Source organism: Choloepus didactylus, chromosome 2 (genome assembly GCF_015220235.1).
Source record: "Choloepus didactylus isolate mChoDid1 chromosome 2, mChoDid1.pri, whole genome shotgun sequence".
Lineage (NCBI taxonomy): Eukaryota > Metazoa > Chordata > Mammalia > Pilosa > Megalonychidae > Choloepus > Choloepus didactylus.
Genome location: NC_051308.1, coordinates 82,467,742 through 82,492,213, shown reverse-complemented (window position 1 = coordinate 82,492,213; position 24,472 = coordinate 82,467,742). Strand labels below are relative to the sequence as shown.

Here is a 24,472-nt window from a genome sequence, read left to right as displayed (position 1 = left end):
TTATTATGGCAAGTTTTAAAGATGTACAAAAATGGAGAGAATGTGTAAAGAACAACATTTATCCATCACCCATCTTCAACCATTATCAATACGGTGACTAATCTTGTCTCACCTGTATTCTCCTCACGCCCCCACTCTGATTATTTTGAAGCAAATCCCAGAAATTATATAATTTCTTCTGTAAATATTTTAATATTTATTTCTAAAGAATAGTTCTGCCCCCAACATTATCAGAATACAATTATCACACCTAAAAATATTAACAGCATTTTAATATTTGTATCTGTTAGAGTTCACATTTCACTAATTGTTTTATACTTTTTTTAAAAAAAGATTTATTAGTTTGAGTAGGAATCCAGTAAGATCCTTCATACAATATATTATGATTGATAGGTCTGTTTATTCTTCATTGATCTATAGCTACATCATCCAGTACATAGTCACAAGCCACATGTAGCTGTTTAAATTTAAACTGATTACAATTTAAAAATTTAATATCCTGGTGCTAAGTTGTACTACCTAGATATCAAGTGCTCAGTAGCCACATATGGCTAGGAAGGGGCCATCATATTGGTCAACACTGATACAGACCTTACTATCATCACACAAAGTTCTGTTAGCACTCATCTGTAGATTTTCCCCTCTAATTTTTTTTTACTTGCATTTTCTCTTTTCCTTTTAAAAAATGTAGTATTGTTTTTATTATTTGATGGAGGAAGCTGGTTTATCTTTTTGTCTCCCAGAGACTGGATTTTGCTGATTGTACCTCTGTGGTATACATTAACATGGTCTCTGTTCTCTGTATTTCTTTTAAATTTGCAGATTTATTCCAATTCAGATTAGCTATTATTTGAGACTTAATCCAACTCAGATTAGCTATTATTTTTTTTCCCCAAGAATGCTTTAGAGGTGGCAGTACTATATATATGTGTGTATATGTTGTATATAGAATACTATGTGTTTATATATTTGTTTATATGTGTATATAATATCTGATTGTTTCTCTCTTTGTAGTAGTATTATGCATTGTTGATCAATGCTTAGCCCTAGAACCATTAATTTATTAAGATTTTCAAAACAGTGATATTCTAATGCTATTATTCCTTCTTTGATGACTAGCTGGAATCCTTTTATAAAGAGAAACTTCCCTTCATCAGCTGTATCCTTAGCTACAGATTGTATAGGAAAGGTAGGATAAATGCTTAATTCTTTCCTGTTTTTTCCAGTTTTCAAAATAATAAGTTGGTTGTCTACATTCTCCCAGAGTGACCAATGAAATTTTTTGTATCTCTGAGTCCATATATTTTAACATATAGGGTGTATTTTAGTTCAGTGCAGTTTCTGTTGTTATTAATGATCAAATTGTCTCAACTTTGGCCTGTGGGAGCCTCTTCAGTTAGTTTCTTTGCTGTTTTTTATATTACTCTAGTAGTCTTTGATAGCTTCTCTTCTATTTGATATGACAAAATTTTTCAGACTCATGTTTCCTACTCAAGATCTGGAATAATTTTTCCAAGAAGTCTTTGTTCTTTTAGTGATAACTGAGGAGTCTTCATTACTTTAGAAACTAGTCTGGGCACCATTTCAGAGGTGTAATTGTTACTGTATTAGTAATTATTTTAGGCTTTTTTTTCCCCATATGTTTATATAGTATTTATACATACAGGCACATATAAATATAAATATATAAATATATTTTAAAAATACCTCATTCTTTAAAAGTTTAGATTCATAGTGTACTTTGGGTTTGAAAACGTGTATGTATTCTAGCTGAACAGGTGAACTGTGATGATTCTTAGGGTCTGATAATATTCTTAGGAATGGAAACCATAAGTACAGCTGTTCCAGATTATAGTGTTGAGGGTAGGGAGTCTACCTATGCTGATTAAATTTTCATTTTCTTCCTTGAAGGTTGAGAGATGAAACACAGTTTGTCTCCTAGGAGACTGAGTGCTCATCTGTGGTTCCTGATGAGAAATTGACCAGCAATGTGCTTGTTACAAGAGGTGCAATCAGTGAGATTGGAAAAAAGGAAATTGAGTTTATATTGGTGTGTTATCACATGCAATTAATTTTGCCTAGACACCCGAGGCACATGAATCTTATTAGAGAGTGAAATATCTATACTTTCAATCAAGGCATTGCAAATCTAGTGTGATTAAATATATTTAAGAGTTTCCACAATTGCTGTGCAATCCCATAATATATTCTTATTAGGCTATTTACAAGGAAATCCTCTGGTCATTAAAATTAGAAAATGAAAATAGCTGATTTTGTGCATTCCTTTTTCAAAGGATATAACAGAATCAGATAATTTGTGTTGTAAGGTTTATTATTTATTTTTGTAATCCTATTTTTTCGTATGTGATCTCTACCATCTTAACAGAGCAATGCGTTGTTATCTTTCTAAAAGACAACAGCTTATTTCCGCTTAAGGAAAAAATATATGGTTTACTCTTGATATGGTAAATAAATAAATTAGGGTATTTACAGTAGAGAGGTTTTTTTGTTTTGTTTTTAAACAATACACAAATAACACAGTACATTATGATGATGGTCTCAGGAGCAGTTTATCTGCAATGACCATAAAAGAGTGTTCATAAATGATACAGTAAGAGAATGATTAATAAAGGAGGTGGGATTTGAACTGGGTCTTGAAGCATAGTTAACTAATATAGCTATAGAACGAGCAGGACTTCTGGGTATAGAGAAACAAGAGCAAAACCAAGCGGGGCCAAGTGCATGGAATGTTCAGAGGAGATTTGATAGAACACTTAAAATGAAACAGAGGGCTATTCCACGAGAGTAGTGTGAGCTGTAAGGATGAGGTCAGATTTTGGAGAGGCTTAAATATTTTTAAAAATTGGGCTTTATTTGGTAGACAAGGGGTATTGGCCTACCCCACTTCTATGGTTGCTAACATGACCACAGACATAGGGGACTGGTGGTTTGATGGGTTGAGCCCTCTACCATAGGTTTTACCCTTGGGAAGATGGTTGCTGCAAAGGAGAGGCTAGGCCTCCCTATAATTGTGCCTAAGAGCCTCGTCCCGAATGCCTCTTTGTTGCTCAGATGTGGCCCTGTCTCTCTAGCTAAGCCAACTTGAAAGGTGAAATCACTGCCCTCCCCCCTACGTGGGATCAGACACCCAGGGGAGTGAATCTCCCTGGCAACGTGGAATATGACTCCCGGGGAGGAATGTAGACCTGGCATCGTGGGACGGAGAACATCTTCTTGACCAAAAGGGGGATGTGAAAGGAAATGAAATAAGCTTCAGTGGCAGAGAGATTCCAAAAGGAGCCGAGAGGTCACTCTGGTGGGCACTCTTATGCACACTTTAGACAACCCTTTTTAGGTTCTAAAGAATTGGGGTAGCTGGTGGTGGATACCTGAAACTATCAAACTACAACCCAGAACCCATGAATCTCGAAGACAATTGTATAAAAATGTAGCTTATGAGGGGTGACAATGGGATTGGGAAAGCCATAAGGACCACACTCCCCTTTGTTTAGTTTATGGATGGATGAGTAGAAAAATAGGGGAAGGAAACAAACAAACAAACAGACAAAGGTACCCAGTGTTCTTTTTTACTTTAATTGCTCTTTTTCACTTTAATTATTATTATTGTTATTTTTGTGTGTGTGCTAATGAAGGTGTCAGGGATTGATTTAGGTGATGAATGTACAACTATGTAATGGTACTGTGAACAATCGAATGTATGATTTGTTTTGTATGACTGTGTGGTATGTGAATATATCTCAATAAAATGAAGATAAAAAAAATTGGGCTTTATTTGGTAGACAAGTATATTCCAGTATTTGGGGTTATTTGTCTAATGCAGATTGAATTTAGAGACCATTGTGAGTTCTTTGTTTCACTGCAACAGTATCCCAAAGTAGGCTTGGTGCTGGGGTTTTTTTTTTTTTTTTCCTTTAAATTTTTTATTTTCAAATAATTTTTTAGAGGATAGTCACAAAAATATTACAGAACCCGTATAGAGAACTCCAGTACACCTCCTCCCTACTCAGATACCCAGATGCACCGATTTTAACATTTTCCCACATTTGCCATATTCTCTCTCTCTCCCCCATCTCCCTGTCTCTCTCTTTCCCTTTCTCTCCCACTCCGTCCCTCCCTTGCTTTCTCCTTGTCATCTATTTTCTGGATATTTGAGAGTAGGTTGTATACATCATATACCTTGAATACGTAATACTTTGCTGTACATTGCCTTAAGAACAAGGATATCATTTTTGTATCCATCTTAAGAGCAGTTATCAAGTTCAAGAAATTGTAAAGTTTATAGTCTATATTCCAGTTTTTTTCATATGTCCCAATAATGTTCTTTTGAGCCTTTTCTCTTCCCTTGGTAGATCCCATTGAGGATCATGTTTTGTCTTTAATTGTCATTACCTCTTTAGTTGCTTTTTTTTTTAATTGTGGGACTATATGTACAATGTAAACTTTCCCATCTCTACCATTCCCAAGTGAACCATTCAGTGGGATTAATCACATTTACAATGTTGTGCTACCCTCACCACCATCCATTGCCAGAACTTTCCCATCACCCCAAACAGAAACCCTATACCCATTATTCACTGACTCCCTATTTTCCCTCCATCCCCATAATCTGTACTCTACTTACTGTCTTTATGAATTTGTACATTCTAATTATTTCATATAAGTAGAATCATACAATATCTGTCCCTTCATGTCTCACTTTTTTCACTCAGCATGATGTCTTCAAGGTTCATCCATGCAGTAGCATGTAATAGAACTTCACTCCTTTTTAAGGTTGAGTAATACTCCATTTTATCTATGAACTATATTTTGTTTATTCTTTCATCTGATGATGGACATTTGGGTTTTTTCCACCTTTTGGCTATTGTGAATAATGTTATGAACATTGGTGTACAATTTCGTGTTCGAGTTCCTGCTTTCAGTTCTTTTGGGTATATACCTAGAAGTGGGATTGCTGGTTCCTGTGGTAGTTCTATGTTTAACTTTTTTTTTCCTTCTTAAAAACGGTTTTATTCATATGCCATACAATTCACCCAAAGTGTACAGTCAGTGGCTCTCAATATAATCACAGAGCTGTGATTTCATCACCACAGTCAATTTTAGAACATTTCCATAGCTCCTAAAAGAAAAACTCTGCACCCCTTATAACCCCCGTTATTGACACTTAGCTTTGGTGTGGTACCTTTGTTGCAATTGATGGAACAACATTAAGATATTACTGTTAACGATAGGTCATGGTTTGCATTAGGTGTATTTTTTTCCATTGTCTCTAGTTTGCATTAGGTGTATTTTTTCCCATAGAGCACCCTGTTATTAGCACCTTGTAATTGTGACATACATTTGTTCAAATTCATGGAAGAACATTCTTATATTTGAATAATTAACCACCTTCATTATCCACAACATGGTTCACTATGTTGTATAGTTGCTTGTTTCATTTTCTAACTTTCCTTCTAGTGATATACACAACCCTTAACCTCCCTTTTAAACCCCAATGACACACTCAATTCAGCACTGTTATTTACACACATGATAATGTACCACCGTTGCCTCTATCCATTCCCAAACATTTATAATCAACCTGATTTAAAAATTATTTAAAAATTCTGCACTTAAGCATCAGTTCCCCACTCTCTATCCTCATTCTGTCATCTGGTAACTTGTATTCTAGGTATTAACACCGTGACTTTGCTCATTATATTTAGTTTCATATTAGTAAGATCGCACAATATTTGTCTTCTGGCTTATTTCACTCAACATAATGTCCTCAGGGTTCATCCATGTTGTCACATGCATCAGGACTTCATTCCTTCTTAAGTCTGAATAATATTCCATCATATGTATATACTGCATTTTGTTTATCCATTCATCAGTTGATGGACACTAGGGTTGCTTCCATCTTTTGGCAATTGTGAATAATGCTGCTAGGAACATTGGTGTGCAAATGTCTGTTTGTGTCCCTGCTTTCAGTTCTTTTCAGTATATACCTAGTAGCAGGATGGCTGGATCATATGTCAGTTCTATACTTAGCTTCTTAAGGAACTGCCAGATTGTCTTCCACAGAGGTTGTACCATTTTCATTCCCACCAGCAGTGAAGGAGTGTTCCTATTTCTCCACATCTTCTCCAACGCTTGCAGTTTTCTGTTTGTTTAATAGCAACCATTCTAGTAGGTATGAAATGATATCTCGTGGTTTTGATTTTCATTTCCCTAATATCTAGTGAAGTTGACCATCTTTTTATGTGCTTTTTAGCCATTTATATTTCTTCTTTGGAAAAATATCTATTCATGGATTTTGCCCGTTTTTTTAATTGGGTTTGCCTTTTTTTAAATTTCAATTTTATTGAGATACATTCACATACCATGCAATCATACAAAGTGTACATTCAGTTGTTCGCAGTACCATTATATAGTTGTGCGTTCATCACCAAAATTAATTTTTGAACATTTTCATTCCCACACACACAAAAATAATAAGAATAAAAATTGAAGTGAGAAAGAACAATTAAAGTAAAAAAGGGTGCCTTTTTTTTTTTTTTGGCCCGTATTTTTCTACTCATCCATCCATACGCTGGACAAAGGGAACTGTGGTCCATATGGCTTTCCCAATCACATTGTCACCTCTCATAAGCTACATTTTTATACAAACATCTTCAAGATTCAAGGCTACTGGGTTGTAGTTTGATAGTTTCAGGTATTTACTGCTAGCTATTCCAATTCATAGAACCTAAAAAGGGTGTCTATATTGTGTGTAAGAGTGCCCACAAGTGTGACTTCTTGGTTCCATTTGGAATCTCTCTGCCACTGAAGCTTATTTCATTTCCTTTCACTTGCCCCTTTTGATCAAGAAGTTGTTCTCCATCCCACGATGACCGGTCTAGATTCCTCCCCGGGAGTCATATTCCACATTGCCAGGGAGATTTACTCCCCTGGGTGTCAGATCCCACGTAGGGGGGAGGGCAGTGATTTCACCTTTCAAGTTGACTTAGCTAGAGAGAGAGGACCCCATCTGAGCAACAAAGAGGCATTCAGGAGGAGACACTTAGGCACAATTATAAGCAGGCCTAGTCTCTCCTTTGTAGCAACAGTCTTCCCAAGGGCAAGTCCCATGGTAGAGGGCTCAACCCATCAAACCACCAGTCCCCTATGTCTGTGAGCACATCAGCAACCATTGTGGTGGGGAAGCCCAACACCCCTGCATTCTCCTCTAGCTCCTTAGAGGGGCTCTGCATATTTTTTTCATTTTTTTAAATTAACTTTTTAAAAATTAACTATTAACTATATAAACAAAATTTTTTTTAAAAAACGTACAATAAAAAACATTTCAAACAAACCATAACAAGCGAGTAAGAAAAAGACAACTAACCTAAAATAACTACTTTACTTCCAATGTCTTCCTACTGTACCCCAAGAAAATAACCTAAATATAGCAACATTTCTGGGAACTTGTTCCTACCATACCCACCAGAAATTAACAAACCATAGTCATTCCTGGGCATTCCCAGAATGTTAAATATACCCACAATAGCTTATCTGTTCTTATTGTGTTATCATTCCCCCTTCATTAATTGCCCTCTATCGCTAGTTCCCCTACTTTCATATGACAACATGGATGAACTTAATAATAACTTAAGACATAATGCTGAGCGAAATAAGCCAGGCACAAAAATAGAAATATTATATGCTACCACTAACGTGAACATTGGAAAATGTAAAATAAATGGGTTTGTCTTTCTGTGTTGTCATAGGATTTCTTTATATAATCTGGATATTAAACCCTCGTCAGATATATAGTTTCCAAATAGTTTCTTCCATTGAGTAGGCTCCCTTTTTATCTTCTTGAGAAAGTCCTTTGAAGCACACACAAAAATTTTGAGGAGGTCCCCCTTTTTTTTTAACGTTGCTTGACGATCTTGAAGGTGCGTCCCTGAATTTTCTTCTAGGAGTTTTATGGTCCTGGCTCTTATATTTAGGTCTTTGATCCATTTTGAGTTAATCTTTGTATAAGGTATGAGATACGAGTCCTCTTTCATTCCTTTGGATGTATGAATATCCAGTTCTCCTAGCACCATTTGTTGAAGAGACTGTTCTGTTTCAGTTGTCAAAAATCAATTGATCATAGATGTGAGGGTCAGTTTCTGTATTCTCACTTCAATTCCATTTATGGTCAATATATGGTCATATATAGATACATGATCAATACATCTATCTTTATGCCAGTACCATGCTGTTTTGACCACTGTAGATTTGTAATATGCTTTAAAATGAGGAAGTGTGAGTCCTTCAACTGCATTCTTTTTCAAGATGTTTTTGGCTATTGGGGCCCCTTCCTAACTTCCACATAAATTTTATAATTGGTTTTTCCATTTCTGAAAAGTGAGCTGTTGGAATTTTGACTGGAATTGCATTGAATATGTAAATCTGTTTGGGTAGAATTGACATCTTAATGACATTTAGCCTTCCAATCCATGAACACGGAATATCTGTTGATTTATTTAGGTCTTTTTTATTTCTTTTAGCAATGTTTTGTAATTTTCTGAATATAGTTGTCTAATTTGTTGGCATATAGTTGCTCATAGTATCCTCTTATGAGCTTTTTTATTTCTATGGTGTCAGTGGTTATGACTCCAGCTCTAATTTCTGATTTTATTTGCATCATTTTTTTCTCCATCAGTCCAGCTAAGGGTTTGTCAATTTTATTGATGTTTTCAAAGAACTAACTCTTGGTTTTATTGATTTTTTTTTTCTCTCTCTCTCTCTTTTTTTTTTTTTTTTGTTCACAATTTCATTTATTTCTGCCCTTCTCTTTGTTATTTCTTTCCGTCAGCTTACTTTGGGATTAGCTTACTGTTCTTTCTCTGTTTCCTCCAGGTGTTCAATTAGGTCTTTGATTTTAGCTCTTTCTTCATTTTTAATGTAGGCGGTTAGGGCTATAAATTTCCCTTTCAGCACTATCTTAGATGCATTCCATAAATTTTGGTATGTTGTATTCTCATTTTCATTTGTCTTGAGCTCTTTACTGATTTCTCTTGCAATTTCTTCTTTGACCCACTGATTTAAATATTTAAGAGTGTGTTGTTTAACCTCTGTATATTTGTGGATTTTCCAGTGAATCACCTGCTATTTATATCCAGCTTCCTTCCGTTGTGTTCAGATAAAGTGCTTTTTATAATTTCATCTTTTTAAATTTATTGAGCCTATTTTGTGACCCAACATGTGGTCTATTCTGGAGAATGATCCATGAGCACTTGAAAAGAATGTATATCCTGCTGTTTGGGGTACAATGTGTTATATATGTCTTTTGGGTCTCATTCATTTATCATATTATTTAGGTTCTCTGTTTCCATATTGATCCTCTGTTGAGATATTGTATTTGTTGATGAGAGTGTGTGTTGAAATCTCCAACTATTATTGTAGAGACGTCTGTTACTCCCTTCAGTTTTCCCAGAATTGCCCCTTTTATTAATATATAGTGGCCTTGTCTCTTGTAACATTTTTGCATTTACAGTCTGTTTCATGTGATATTAGTATAGCTACCCCAGCTCTTTTTTGGTTATTGCTTGCATGGAATATCTTCTCCATCCTTTCACTTTCAACCTATTTGTATCTTTGAGTCTAAAATGAGTCTCTTATAGACAGCATATAAATAATTCATATATATATACATATCTTTTTAAATAAATTCTACCAATCTGTGTCTTTTGATTGGGTTGTTTAATCCATTTACATTGAATGTTATTAGTGTAAAGGCACTGCTTACTTCAACCATTTTGTCCTTTGGCTTTTATTTGTCATATCTTATTTTTTTCTATCTCTTATTATCCTTTTAGTTACTCTTACTGATAATCTTCATTTCTACACTTTCCTGCAGGCCTCTGTCTTTTCAGTCTGAAGAACTCCCTTTAGTATTTCTTGTAGGCCAGGTTTCTTGTTAACAAACTCTCTCAGCTTCTGTTTATCTGTGAATATTTTAAACTCTCTCATTTTTGACAGACATTTTTTCCTGATACAGAATTCTTGGCTGGTGTTCCAGTTTGCTAATGCTGCCCTTATGCAAAATACCAGAAATGGATTGGCTTTTTTAAAGGGTGTTTATTTGGTTATAAAGTTACAGTCCAAAGACAATGAAAATATCCAAATTAAGGAATCAACATGAGTATACCTTCACCACAGGAAGGCCAATGGTGTCCAGAAAACCTCTGTTAGCTGGAAAGGCACGTGGCTGGCCTCTGCTGATCCTGGGTTGTGTTCCAGCTCCTCTCTCAGCTACCATGTGTTCTCCAAAATGTTGCTTTTGGGGTGTTTGTCCTCTCTTAGCGTCTCCATAGCAAACTCTGGGCTAGCATCTCCAAAGTTTCAGCAAAAGTCTGCTTTCAGCGGCCGTCTCCAAAATGTCTGTCTTAGCTGCTCTCCAAAATGTCACTCTCAGCTGCTCTGAGGTCCTTCTGTTGTGAGCTCTTTTATAGGACTCCAGTGATTAAATCAAGACCCACCCTGAATGGGCGGTATCCACGTCTCCATGGAAATAATTCAATCAAACATTTTCAGCCACAGTTGATTGTGTCACATCTCCATGGAAACAGTCAAAGGATTCCAACACAATCAACACTAACACATCTGCCCCCACAAGACTGGATTAAAGAACATGGCATTTTGGGGGCCATAATACATCCAAACTGACACAGCTGGTAATTTTTTTCTTTTAGTATCTTAAATGTATTGTACCACTGCATTTTCATGCCCATGATTTCTAATGAGAATAGTACCTCATCTTACTGGGCATCCCTTTTATGTGATGAATCACTTTTCTCTTGCTGCATTCAGAGTTTTCTCTTGGCATTTCTCTCTTGGCTTCTCTTTGGCATTTGACATTCTGAATAGTATGTGTCTTGGAGTAGGTCTTTTCAGATTTATTCAGTTCAGGGTCTGCTGCATTTCTTGGACATGAACATCTGCCTTTCATAAGTTTTAGGAAATTTCTGACCATTATTTCCTTTTCCCTATTCTTCTCCTTTTGGGACACTAATGATGCATATGTTTGTGAGGTTCATTTTATCATTCAATTCCCTGAGACCCTGCTCAGTTTTTTCCATTTTCTCTTAACCATTCTTTTGTCTGTTCTAATTCAGATGCTCTGTCTCCCACCTCGCTGATCCTGTCTTCTTCTTGTTCACATCTGTTGTTATGTGGCTTTAGTATATTTTTAATTTCATCTATTGTGCCTTTCATTCCCATAAGATTTTTTTTTTCTTTGTATGCTTTAAAATTCTGCTTTATGCTCACCCATTATCTTCTTAATGTCCTTTACCTTCTTAGCCATCTCCTTGAATTGATTTAGGGGATTTGTTTGAAGATCTTTGATTAGTTGTTTCAGATTTTGTATCTTCTCTGCCTTTTTAATTTGCTCCTTTGACTGGTCCATACCTTCCTGTTTCTTAATATGGCTCATTATTTTTGCTGATATTTGGATATTGAATCTTGGTGAATTTACTCTGAAAATTGGACCTCTCTCTTGTCAAAGCTTTTGTTGTTGATTGGATTTATGTTAATGTTCTTCTTTCACATTCGGTTCATCAGCATTACCCAACCAAAGCAGGGCCAAAGACCCAGCAAGGGGATACACACCAGTTCCATGAGGACCTGGGAAGAGGGTCAGGTAAAGATGCCAAAAGGCTTTAATTCTGTTTCATAAATGTTTTCTTTCCTGGGTTGCCTAGTAGTTGGTGCTCTTTGTCCAAAAGCCTTTTAGTTGTCTTTTGGGAGGTGTGCTTCCCTGGCCTGCCCAGCAGATTTCACTTTTCGACAGCCTGTTCTGCTCAGCTCTCATAAGGCATGCTGTACTTAGCTCTCTGCTGGTTCCCTGGTGGAGTTCGAATGGTGCACGTTGAAACAATGGTGCTGCAGTGCCTGGCAGGTAGGGTTGAAACCGTGGAACCCAGCAGTGTAAATTTGCTGGCGAAAAGATGAACAGTGCTGGACTGAGGAAGGGCTGGTTTTAGATATGGTCCCATTTATTTTCTGAATTTTTGATTCTCATAATTGTGTCCTTGTCCATGTTGGGGTCTTCCATATGTGTGCTAGCAACAATTAGGACCAAACAAGAGTCTTAAAAAAGATTAGTAATTTTTTATTAGCTGTATAATCCAGAACATGCACAGAAGCAATAATCTTTTTTTCCTGAGGTGAAATTCACATAACATAAAATTAGTTATTTTAAAGTACAGTTTAGTGGCAATTTTTACATTCACAGTGTTACATATAAAATCCACCTCTTCCAAGATTAGGAATTTATGTCAACTGAAAACAAGGCTTAATATAAAAAATTTTTGGAATATGTTTTTGCTTGCTTCTTTTCAATTTACATCACTTTTGGAAATAAATTTCTTTTTTGATTTTGTATTTAGAGTTAAGATTTGTAATTTTGAAGAATTAACAAAAATAACCTTCAGAATCGAATTTTTCCTGTTTTTATAGTATTTGGAAGAAGAAGTAACAAAGTTAGAAGACCTGAACAGATTTTTGTTCACTTTTGAGTAGAATGAAGTTTAATTTCTAAAAAAAATTTTTTCATTTTGAAATAAATTCAACCTTACAGGAACAGTTGGAAAGACAGTGGAAACCCCATACACAGAACTCCAGCATATCCTGACCCCCCTCCCCTGATACCCCTATCCACCCACTTTAACATCCTCTCATGCCACCATTTGTTTCTTTCCCTCCCTCCCTATCATCCATCATCTGTTGCTCTGTCTTCTGAACATATGAGATCAAGTTACATACATCCTTGAACAAACAATATAATTCACATATACATTTCCCATGAACAAGAACATTCTTTTATGCAATCCCATTAAGTGCAGCTAAGAAGTTCAAGAAATTCAACATTGATATAGAATGTTATATAGAATGTTATATATATAGAAAGCTTACATTCTATATTTCCTCTTTTTTCTTTCTTTTGTCCCAACTGTGTCCCTTTGAGCCTCCTCTTCTCCATCCTCAGATCCTATCCAGGATCATCCTTGGCATTTAATTGTCATTATCTTTTTAGCCTTTTTTTTTTCAATTGTGGAAACATACATACAGCCTAAATCTTCATATTCCTACCCTGTTCTAGTTTGCTAATGCTGCCGGAATGCAAAACACCAGAAATGGATTGGCTTTTATGAAGGGGGTTTATTTGGTTATACAGTTACAGTCTTAAGGCCATAAAGTGTCCAAGGTAACACATCAGCAATCGGGTACCTTCACTGGAGGATGGCCAGTGGTGTCCGGAAAACCTCCGTTAGCTGGGAAGGCACGTGGCTGGTGTCTGCTCCAAGGTTCTGGTTTCAAAATGGCTTTCTCCCAGGACGTTCCTCTCTAGGCTGCAGTTCCTCAAAATGTCACTCTTAGTTGCACTTGGGGTATTGTCCTCTCTTATCTTCTCTGGAGCAAGAGTCTGCTTTCAATGGCCATCTTCAAAATGTCTCTAATCTGCAGCTCCTGTACTTTCTTCAAAGTATCCCTCTTGGCTGTAGCTCCTCTTCAAAATGTCACTCTCAGCTGCACTGAGTTCCCTCTGCCTGTCAGCTCATTTATATAGCTCCACTGATCAAGGCCCACCCTGAATGGGTGGGGCCATGCCTCCATGGAAATATCTCATCAGAGTTATCACCTACAGTGGGTGGGGGGCATTTCCATGCAAACAACCTAATCCAAACATTCCAACTTAATCCCCACTAATATGTCTGCCCAACAAGATTGCATCAAAGAATATGGCTTTTTCTGGGGGACATAATGCATTCAAACCAGCACAACCCCCTCCCTGGCATTCCATTAGGGGGATTAATCACATTTAGAATGTTGAAATGCTATCACCTTCCCACCATCCATTACTAGAAATTTCATTCACCCCAAACAGAAACCCTACACTCATTTCTTAACTCCCCATTGCCCCTTCCCCCACTTCTCGTAACCCATACTCTACTTTTCATCTCTATGGTCATACTCTCTGATACTTTCTTTGTGTTTACCATGGGGCTTAAATTTAACCTCTTTATAACAATCTTGTTTTTCTTTGATACCAACTTAACTTCAATAGGACACATAGACTATGTTCCTATACTCCTCCATTCCCCCACCTTTATGTTATTCTTGTCAAAAATTATATATTTTACATTGAGTCCAAAACCACTGATTTATCATTACAGTTTATGTATTTTAGATCATGTAGGAAGTAAATAGCGGAGTTACAAATAAAAAATACAGTAGTATTGGTATTTATATTTGCCATGTGATCATTACTGGAAATCTTTATTTCTTCTTGTGATTTCAGTCAATTGTTAAGTGTCCCTTCCTTTCAGCATGCTCAATTCCCTTTAGCATTTCTTATAGGACTGATGTACTGGTGATGAAGTCCCTCAGCTTGTGATTATCCGCGAATGTTTTCATCTCCCCCTCATTTTTACCCTCCAGTTGTTTGTGAATTTTCTAAGTCTCTGATGGTTATTGACTTCTATTTGTATTCCGTTGTGGTCAGAGAATGTGCTTTGAGTATATTCAAAAATTTTTTTTTTTTTAATTTATTGGGGCTTGTTTTATGTCCCAGCATATGGTCTATTCTGGAGAAAGATCCATGATCACTAGAGAAGAATGTGTGTCCTGGTGATTTGGGATGTAATGTTCTATATATGTCTGTTAAATTTCTCTATATCTCTCTGTCCTTTCTTTGTTTCTCTGTTGGTAGAGCTCCCTTTAGTATCTGAAGTAGGGCAGGTCTTTTATTAGCAAAATCTCTCAGCATTTGTTTGTCTGTGAAAAATTTAAGCTCTCCCTCAAATTTGAAGGAGAGTTTTGCTGGATCAAGTATTCTTGGTTGGAAATTTTTCTCTCTCAGAATGTTAAATATGTCATGCCACTGCCTTCTTGCCTCCATGGTGGCCGCTGAGTAGTGACTACTTAGTCTTATGTTGTTTCCTTTGTATGCGGTGAATTGCTTTTCTCTTGCTGCTTTCAGAACTTGCTCCTCCTCTTCAGTATTTTAGAGTCTGATCAGAATATGTCTTGGAGTGGGTTTATTTGGTTTTATCCTATTGGGAGTTTGCTGGGCATTTATGCTTTGTGTATTTATGTTGTGTAGAAGGTTTGGGAAGTTTTCCCCTACAATTTCTTTGAATACTCTTTCTAGACCTTTACCCTTCTCTTCCCCTTCTGGGACACCAATGAGTCTTAAATTAGGACGTTTTATTTTATCTATCGTATCCCTGAGATCCATTTTGAGTTTTTTGATTTTTTTCCCCATTCTTTCTTTTGTTCTTTGATTTTCTGTTCTGTGATCCTTGAGGACACTGAGTCGTTGTTCAGCTTCCTCTAATCTTGTATTGTGATTATCCAGAGTCTTTTTAATTTGGCCAACGGGTTTCTTTTATTTCCATAAGGTCTTCTATTTTTTTATTTACTCTTGCAATTTCTTCCTTATGCTCTTCTAGGGTCTTCTTTATGTCCTTTATATCCTGTGCCATGCTCTTCTTCATGTCCTTTATGTCCTGTGCCATTCTCTCATTGGATGACTTTCATTCTTTGATTAATTGCACCAAGTACTGTGTCTCTTCTGATCTTTTGATTTGGGTGTTTGGGTTTGGGTTCTCATATCGTCTGGTTTTATCATATGCTTCAAGATTTTCTCTTGTTTTTGGCCTCTTGGCATTTGCTTTACTTGATAGTGTTCTTTCTGGTTATAAAAAGAATCGATTTCTAATTTGTCAGATCTATAGCTTTTTGGCATGCATTTTCTCTAACTATCCAGCAGATGGCATCCGCGAGTCATCTATTCCCTCAAGTCAGTTTCCCCCAACTTTGTCTTTGTGGTGTGTGGGGATCTGATTCTTGTGGGGTTCAATTGGTGCACTAAGTTTGGGTGTGTTGTTGGTGCTGTCCGCCCTGCATGTGGGGCGTGTGTCTGGGTGGTTAGGGAGGCAGGGCAGCTTTAATAACCAAACCTTCCAGGTGTTCCTGGAGTTATAAGGCTGTTGCAAGAATCTAAGCTTTCATTTCAGTGTTGCCACAGATTGTCTCTGCTGCTGACCCACAAGTCCTTGGTATTGGCGTAGGGTTCCTGGGATTTCTGAGCAGGTCCCCCTTCCCAGCCATGGTCTTCAGGGACCTCTGCTGAGGGAAGGCTGTGCCACGTCACAGGTGTGCGCCAGCCCTCCAGGGAAGCCCTGGGCCGCCGGGCCGTGCAGGTGCTTTCCTAGCCTGCTGTAAAGATGGCTGAATGGGGTGTGTTAATTTCCCCCTTTTTGCAAAGCTCTGCCTTCCCAGCTCCAGGATAGTTTGCTGTGGCTGCACTAAAAGCCACTGTCTACGGCTGATATTGTGGCTTGTGTGCGGTGCTGCAGGAAGTACTCCCCGTCACACTGGGACCCTTGGCATGGCTCTGGGCTGTAACTCCGGCCCGGAGCAGGAGTGTTCCTAGCCCACCGGGGAGATGGCTGCAAGGGGCGCAGTTTCTTTCTCCTTTTGGCTCTCCTCTGCCCCCTGGCCCTGAGACAATGAGCAGCAGGCTGTCCTCCACGCCAGACACCAAGATGTTGGCACAGCCCGCTCCTGCCGTGCTTCACTGCGCGGTTCTCACTGTTGTAACCGCAGCCGCTCCTGGGTTGTTTTTTTTTTTATAGAACTAGTATGTCTCCAAATGCCAACCCACGGTTTCCCCATACCACAGTGTGGCCACTGTACTTTCAGCCAGCTCACTCACTCATTTCAGAACACAGACTCCCGGTTTCACCAAATCACGGTCCCTGTGGATTTAGCAGACCTTGTCCGGCTGGTGCCTCGCTGAAACTTGTTCTGGGTCACTTTCTGGCTTTTATCTAGTATTTTTCTCTGAGGTGTTTTTTTTTTTGCCCTGTCTCACCTAGCTGCCATCTTAGGTTCCAGGAAGTTTAATTTTAATAGAGGAATTGATTTTCAAATTAGAACTTTTCCTTGTTTGTCTTTGGACTTTGGAGCTTCTGCCGTTGTCAAGTACTTTCGCAACACTATCTGAAAAGGATTATGGTATATAATAGGACTTCATTTTCCTTTGTTCCCATTTATGGGTTGTGTGTTATGGACTTAGAACTTAGAAGGGTGAAGGTTGTACTTCCTGATTTTACTTTCCTTTTTCTTCTTTTTACCCCAATTGTCCATAAAATCTATACAGTTTTTATTGGAAATATCCCAGTAGAAGCAAAATATTATATGTAGAAACATAAATTCTGGGCATTTGTGCAAACTATTTTAGAAATATTTTAGCTTTTATTATTTAGTAGGATGATATCTTTCAGGGTTTTGATTATGCTCCTGGATAACTTCAATCTGTCTACAAATTTTGTTCTCATGGTTTCTTTTTCTGTCTGTGGAGATGTTGGTGTTGGTGCTATAGTAGTAACATGTTAGTGATGGCAGTGGGGTTTCTTATTAGCATTTCTTATCTAGGTGTTTTAGAACCTGGAATGTGAAATTTGAGTAAAACAAGCAGGTCGAATTAATTTAGAAAAGCTAATTAGACTATTTAGGGCACTATTTTCAGTCAATATAATACTGTTTTTAGATTCTAAGTGAAATTAGAGTTTGATTAAACATGTATTACAAATATGAATTTTCATAATTAAGAGTTAGTAGTTTTTCCCTACTGTTCTGGTGGATTGTAGCATCTGATTTTCACATCATCTATAATTTGCAATACTGGTTCTGAGTGTGATGGTTAGGTTCATGTGTCAGCTTGGCCAGGTGATGGTGGCCAGTTGTCTGGGCAGGCAAGCACTGACCTACAATTACTGCAAGGACATTTATGGCTGGTTCATTAAATCATCAGTCAATGGATTGCATTTGTGTCTGATTACATCTGTTATCAACAAAGGGAGTGTTTTCTTCAATGAGAGAATCCAATTAGTTGTATTTAATCCAATCAGTTGAAGACTAAGGGAGAAGTGAACTTTCATTTCTTTTTCAGCAAGCCAGCCTCTTTTTGGGAGTTCATTGAAAACCTTCATTGGAGTTGCCAGCTTGTGGCCTGCCCTACAGAATTTGGACTCATGTATCTCCACAGTTGCATGAGACGCTTTTATAAAATATCTTGCATTTACAGATACGTCCTGTTGGTTCTCTTTCCCTAGAGAACCCTAATACAAGAAGTATCTTCAATTTGTGTCATTCAGTAAACAGTAGTTACCTACTACGTGCTGTTACAGGGTTAGGACATATACTTTTTAATGTAGTTGATGAATTCTAGTATGTACATGAATTCCTTCAGTTCTGTGGTGTGACTCAATTTAAAAATCTTACCAGTAAATATAAATTTTTAGAATGATTTGTTTTTTAGTTTTAGTTCTGAATTTTTTAGTGAGGATTTTATTGCATGTGATTTTTTTTAACCTATACTCCTGGTGTAAGCAGCTTCTAATTTTAGCCAGTAAATATTCAAACAAAAAATGCCTCAGGAAAATGGAAGTCTGGCTATGACTTTCCTTCATTGTTTTCATGAATGTATTTGAAATATGCAATTAAAAATACCATACATCGTAAAGGTAACGTTTAATTTTCTATGTGGTAGAATTAAACATTTTGCTTTTAAACATAAAAGCAGTTTCCACCGGGATGAAATGGGGTCCAATTTGTTTTTTTAAAAGATTATTTTAAAATTCTTTTCTTGGTATCAGGGTTTTCCAGATATCAAATCATATCATCTGCAAATAATGACAGTTTTACTTCTTCCTTTCCAAATTGGATGCTTTTTATTTCTTTGTCTTGCCGGATTGCCCTGGCTAGCACTTCTAGCACCTTGTTGAGTAACAGTGGTGACAGCGGGCATCCTTGTCTCTTTCCTGATATTAGAGTGAAGACTTTCAGTCTCTCACCATTTAGTACTATGCTGGTTGTGAGTTTTTCATGTATGCTTTCTATCATATTGAGGAAACTTCCTTAAATTCCTCCCTTTTGAAGTGTTTTTATCAAGAAAGGATGTTGGATTTTATCAAATGATTTTTCAGCACCTATTAAGATGACCATTTGACTTTTCTCTTTTGATTTGTTGATGTGTTGTAATACATTGATTGATTTTCCTATGATGAGCCATCCTTGCATGCCTGGGATGAACCTCCACTTGGTCATGGTGTATGATTTTTTTAATGTGTCTTTGGATTCAATTTGCAAGTATTTTGTTGAGAATTTTTGCATCTATATTCATTAGGGAGATTGGCCTGTAGTTTTCCTTTCTTGTAGCATCTTTACCTGGTTTTGGTATTAGAGTGTAATTTGCTTTGTAAAATGTGTTAGGTAGTTGTGCCGGTTTGAATGTATTGTGTCCCCCAAATGCATTATCTTTGTGGTCTTGTGGGACAGACCTTTTGGTGCTGGTTAGATTTGCTTGGAATGTGCCCCACCCAGCTGTGGGTTGTGACTTCGGTGAGATACTCCTATGGAGGTGTGACCCCACCCATTCAGGGTGGGCCTTGATCAGTGGAGCCATATAAAACATGCTGACTCAAAGAGACTGAACGGAGTGCAGCTATGAGTGATGTTTTTAAGAGGAGCAAGCTTGCTAGAGAGGAACATCCCGGGAGAAAGCCATTTTGAAACCAGAACTTTGGAGCAGACGCCAGCCATGTGCCTTCCCAGCTAAGAGAGGTTTTCTGGACGCCATTGGCCATCTCCAGTGAAGGTACCCGATTACTGATGTGTTACCTTGGATGTTTTGTGGCCTTAAGACTGTAACTGTGTAGTGAAATAAACCCCCATTTTATAAAAGCCTATCCATCTCTGGTGTTTTGCCTTCTGCAGCATTAGCAAACTAGGACAGTAGTGTTCCATTGTCTTCATTGTTTTGAAAGCATTTAAATAAGATTGTTGTGAGTTCTTTTTGGAAAGACACCATGTGGCCCTGGGCATTTATTTGTGGGAAGCTTTTCGATGACTGGTCTGTTTGCTTGTGATTGGTTGATTGAGGTCTTCTGTTTCTTCTCTGCTCAGTCTGGGTTGTTCATGTGTTTCCAGGAAATTGTCCATTTCCTCTTCATTATCTAGTTTGTTGGCACAAAATTGTTCGTAGCATCCTCTTATGATTTTTTGAATTTCTTCAGGATCCATAGTAATGTCACCTCTCTCATTTGTTATTTTGTTTTTTTGGGTCTTCTCTATTTTTGATTTTGTCAGTCTAGCTAGGGGTTTGTCAATCTTGTTGATCTTCTCAAATAACCAACTGTTTGTGTTATTTATTCTTTCTATTATTTTTTTGTCCTCTCTGTCATTTATTTCTGCTTTAATCTTTGTTATTTCTTTCCTTCTACTTTTTTTAGGATTAGTTTGCTGTTCATTTTCTAGCTTCTTCAGTTGCTCCATTAGGTCTTCAATTTTAGCTCTTTCTTTCTTTTTGATGTATGCATTTAGAGCTGTAAATTTCCCCCTCAGTACTGCTTTTGCTGCATCCCATAGGTTTTAACATGTTGTTTTCTCATTTTTGTTTGTCTCTATATATTTAGCAATTTCTCCTGCTATTTCTTTAACCCACTGATTGTTTAGGAGTGTGTTGTCTAACCTCCATGTATTTGTGAATTTTCTAAATCTCTGATGGTTATTGACTTCTAATTGTATTCCACTGTGATCAGACAATGTGCTTTGAATAATTTCAGTCTTTTTAAATTTATTGAGGCTTGTTTTATGGCCCAGCATATGATCTATTCTGGAGAAAGTTCCATCTGCATTAGAGAAGAATGTGTTTCCTGGTGATTTGGGATGTAATGTTCTATATATGTCTGTTAATACAAATTCATTTATCAGATTGTTTAGGTTTTCAATTTCCTTAGTGGTCTTCTTTCTGGTTGATTTATCTATAGGAGGAGTGTTGTATTGAAGTCTCCCACAATTATTGTGGAAACATCTATTGCTTCCTGTAGTTTTGCCCATGTTTGTCTCATGTATTTTGGGGCACTTTGATTGAGTGCACAGGCATTTATGGTTGTTATTTCTTCTTGTTGAATTGTCTCTTTTATTAGTACATAGTGGCCTTCTTTGTCTCTCGTAATATCCTTGGATTTAAAGTTTATTTTATTTGAGATTAATATTGCTACTCCTGCTTTCTTTTGGCTGTGGCTTACATGAAATATTTTTTTCCATCCTTTCACTTTCAATTTCTTTGTGTCCCTTTGTCTAAGGTGAGTCTCTTGTATGTAACATACTGATGGTTCATATTTTTTAATCCATTCTGCCTATCTATATCTTTTAATTGGGCAGTTTAATCCATTTTCGTTCAGTGGTTGTTCTAGTTTGCTAATGCTGCTGGAATGCAAAACACCAGAAATGGACTGGCTTTTATAAAGAGGGTTTATTTGGTTACACAGTTACAGTTTTAAGGCCATAAAGTGTCCAAGGTAATGCATCAGTAGTCGGGTACCTTCACTGGAGGATGGCCAATGGTGTCTGGAAAACCTCTGTTAGCTGGGAAGGCACGTGGCTGGCATCTGCTCCAAAGTTCTGGTTTCAAAATAGCTTTCTCCCAGGGTGTTCCTCTCTAGGCTTCAGCTTCTCTCCAAAATGTCACTCACAGTTGCTTTTGAGGCATTTGTCCTATTACCTTCTCTGGAGCAAAAGTTGGCTTGCAAAGGCCATCTCCAAAATGTCTCTGTAAGCTGAAGCTCCCCTCTCAGTTCCAGTGCATTCTTCAAAGTGTCCCTCTTGGCTGTAGCTCCTCTTCAAGATGTCACTCTCAGCTGCAGCTGCACTGAGTTCTTTCTGTTTGTCAGCCCATTTATATGGCTCCACTGATCAAGGCCCACCCTGACTGGGTGGGGCCATGCCTCCATGGGAATATCTCATGAGTTATCACCCACAGTTGGGTGGGGCACATCTCCATGGAAACACTCAAAGAATTACAATCTAATTAATGATGCTGATAGGTCTGCCCACACAAGATTACATTAAAGATAATGGCATTTGGGGAGACACAATACATTCAAACTGGCACAGTGTTATTAGTGTGAAGGCATTTCTTGAATCAGCCATCCTATCATTTGGTTTAAGTTTGTCAGATATATTTTTCCCCTGTTTCTCTTAATGTCCTTTAATGTACCCTTACTAAATCTCTTTAGTTCTGAACCTTTCTCCATACCTCTCCTTTCTTTCTTTGCTTATCTGTCAGCAGGGCTCCCTTTAATATCTCAAGTAGGGCAGGTTTCTAGTTAGCAAATTCTCTCAGCATTTGTTTGTGAAAAATTTAAGTTCTCCCTCAAATTTGAGGGAGAGCTTTGCTGCATAAAGAATTCTTGGTTGGCAATTTTTCTCTTTCACAATTTTAATTATGTCATTCCACTATCTTCATGCCTCCATGGTGGCCGCTGAGTAGTCACTGCTTAGTCTTATGCTGTTTCCCTTGTAAATGGTGAATTGCTTCTCTCTTGTTGCTTTTAGAACTTGCTCCTTCTCTTCAGTATTTGAGAATCTGATCAGAATATGTCTCAGAGTGGGTTTATATTTATTCTTTTGGGGTCCTTGGGCATCTATGATTTGTGTCTTTATGTTGTTTAGAAGGCTTGGGAAGTTTCCCCCAACAATTTCTTTGAATACTCTTCCTAGACCTTTACCGTTCTCTTCTTCTGGAATACCCATGATTCTTATATTTGTGCGTTTTATGTTGTGCATTGTATCCCTGAGATCCATTTTGGTTTTTTTTTTTTTTCATTTTTTCCCTCATTCTTTCTTTTGTTCTTTCATTTTCTGTTCTGTTCTCTTTGAGGTCACTGATTTGCTGCTCAGCTTCCTCTAATTTAGTACTGTGAGTATCTAGGATGTTTTTAATTTGATTGATGGTTTCTTTTATTTCCATAAGATTGTCTGTTTTTTTTGTTACTCTTGAGAATTTTTGTTTATGTTCTTCTATGGTCTTCTTCATGTCCTTTATATCCTGTGCCATGCTCTTGTTGTTTGTCTTTATTTGTTTGGTTACTTGCTCCAAGTTTGTCTCCTGTGATCTTTTGATTTGGGTATTTGGGTTTGGGTTATCCATATCTTCTGGTTTCTTCATATGCTTTAAATTTTTCTGTTGTTTTTGGCCTCTTGGCATCTGCTTATCTTGTTAGGTTTCTTTTAGGATATGTAGGCTTAGCTGAGCAATTATCTCTAATTTGTCAGAGCTACAGCTTGGTGGATTGCACTTTCTCTGACTAACCAGCAGGTGGCGTCTGTGAGCCACCTATTCTCTTCAAGCCAGTCTTCCCCAACTTTGTCATTGTGGTGAGTGGGGGTCTGAATCTTGCAGAGGTCCAGCTCATGCACCCAATTTGTATTGGTGCTGCCTGCCCTGAATGTGCGGGGTTGTGTCTGAGCTAAGGTTAGTAAGGGGGGATGGCTTTAATAATCAAATCTCCCAGGTGTTCCTGGAGACTTAAAACTGTTGTAGGAGTTCAGACTTTTGGTACAGTCTCCCCCTAGTCTGTCTCTGTCTCGGACCCACAAGTCCCTCGTATTGGTGTATGGTCCCTGAGAGTTCCTTGCAGGTCCGTCTTCCAAGCCTTGCCCTCTGCTGAAGGAAGACTGCACTACAGCACAGGTGAGTGCAGTCTCCAAGGGAAGCTCTAGGCAGCTGCGTTGCTCAGGGGCATTCCCAGCCCGCTGAAAAGATAGCTGTATGGTTCATGGTAATTTCCCACTTTCACGTACCTCTGCCTTCCTAGCTCCTGGACATTTAGCAGCATGTGTGCGAAAGGCTATTGCCCATGCCAGATACTGAGACGTGTGTGCAGGTTGTGGGAAACAGTTCCCACCTCACTGGGCTGTGTAGCGTAGGTCTGGGCCGCGGCACCCTGCAGGGGCGTTCCCAGCCCGCTGAAAAGATGGCTCTCTGGGGCTGGTAATGTACCGTTTCGTGGACCTCCACCGTCCTAGCTCCGGGACAGTTAGCCACGGGTGTGCGAAAGGCTGTTGCCCACACCAGATACTGAGATGTGTGTGCAGGTTGTGGGAAGCACTTCCCACTGTGCTGGGCTGTGCGGTGTAGCTCTGGGCCACGGCGCCCCATAGGGGCATTCCTAACCTGCTGAAAAGATGGCTGAATGGGGCATGGTAATTTCCTCCTTTTCACCACCTCCGCCTTCCTAGCCCCAGCACAATCAGCTGTGGGTGTGTGAAAGGCTATCACCCATGCCAGATACTGAGGCATGTTCTCAGGTTGAGTTGTGGGAATCCCTTTCCGCCTTGCTGGACTGTGTGATTCTCATTGCTGGATCCACAGCCACTTTTGGATTTTTAAACAAATCTGTCTCCAAACACCATCCCCCAGTTTCTCCCAACCACAGCGTGGCTGCTGGTTCTCCAGCAGGCTCACTCACTCGTTTCAGAACACAGACTCTCAGTTTCACCAAGTGCATGGTCCCTTTGGATTTAGCAGACCTTGTCCAGCCGGTGCATCTCTGGAACTGGAATTATGGAGCACTTTCTGTCT

The 24,472-nt window shown here is 38.2% G+C and overlaps 1 protein-coding gene across 1 annotated transcript in view; it reads left to right on the top strand.

Annotated features, from left to right (window-relative positions):
- The window catches only part of XPR1 (xenotropic and polytropic retrovirus receptor 1), a 340,971-nt gene that overhangs the window by 127,210 nt on the left and 189,289 nt on the right, over positions 1-24,472 (top strand).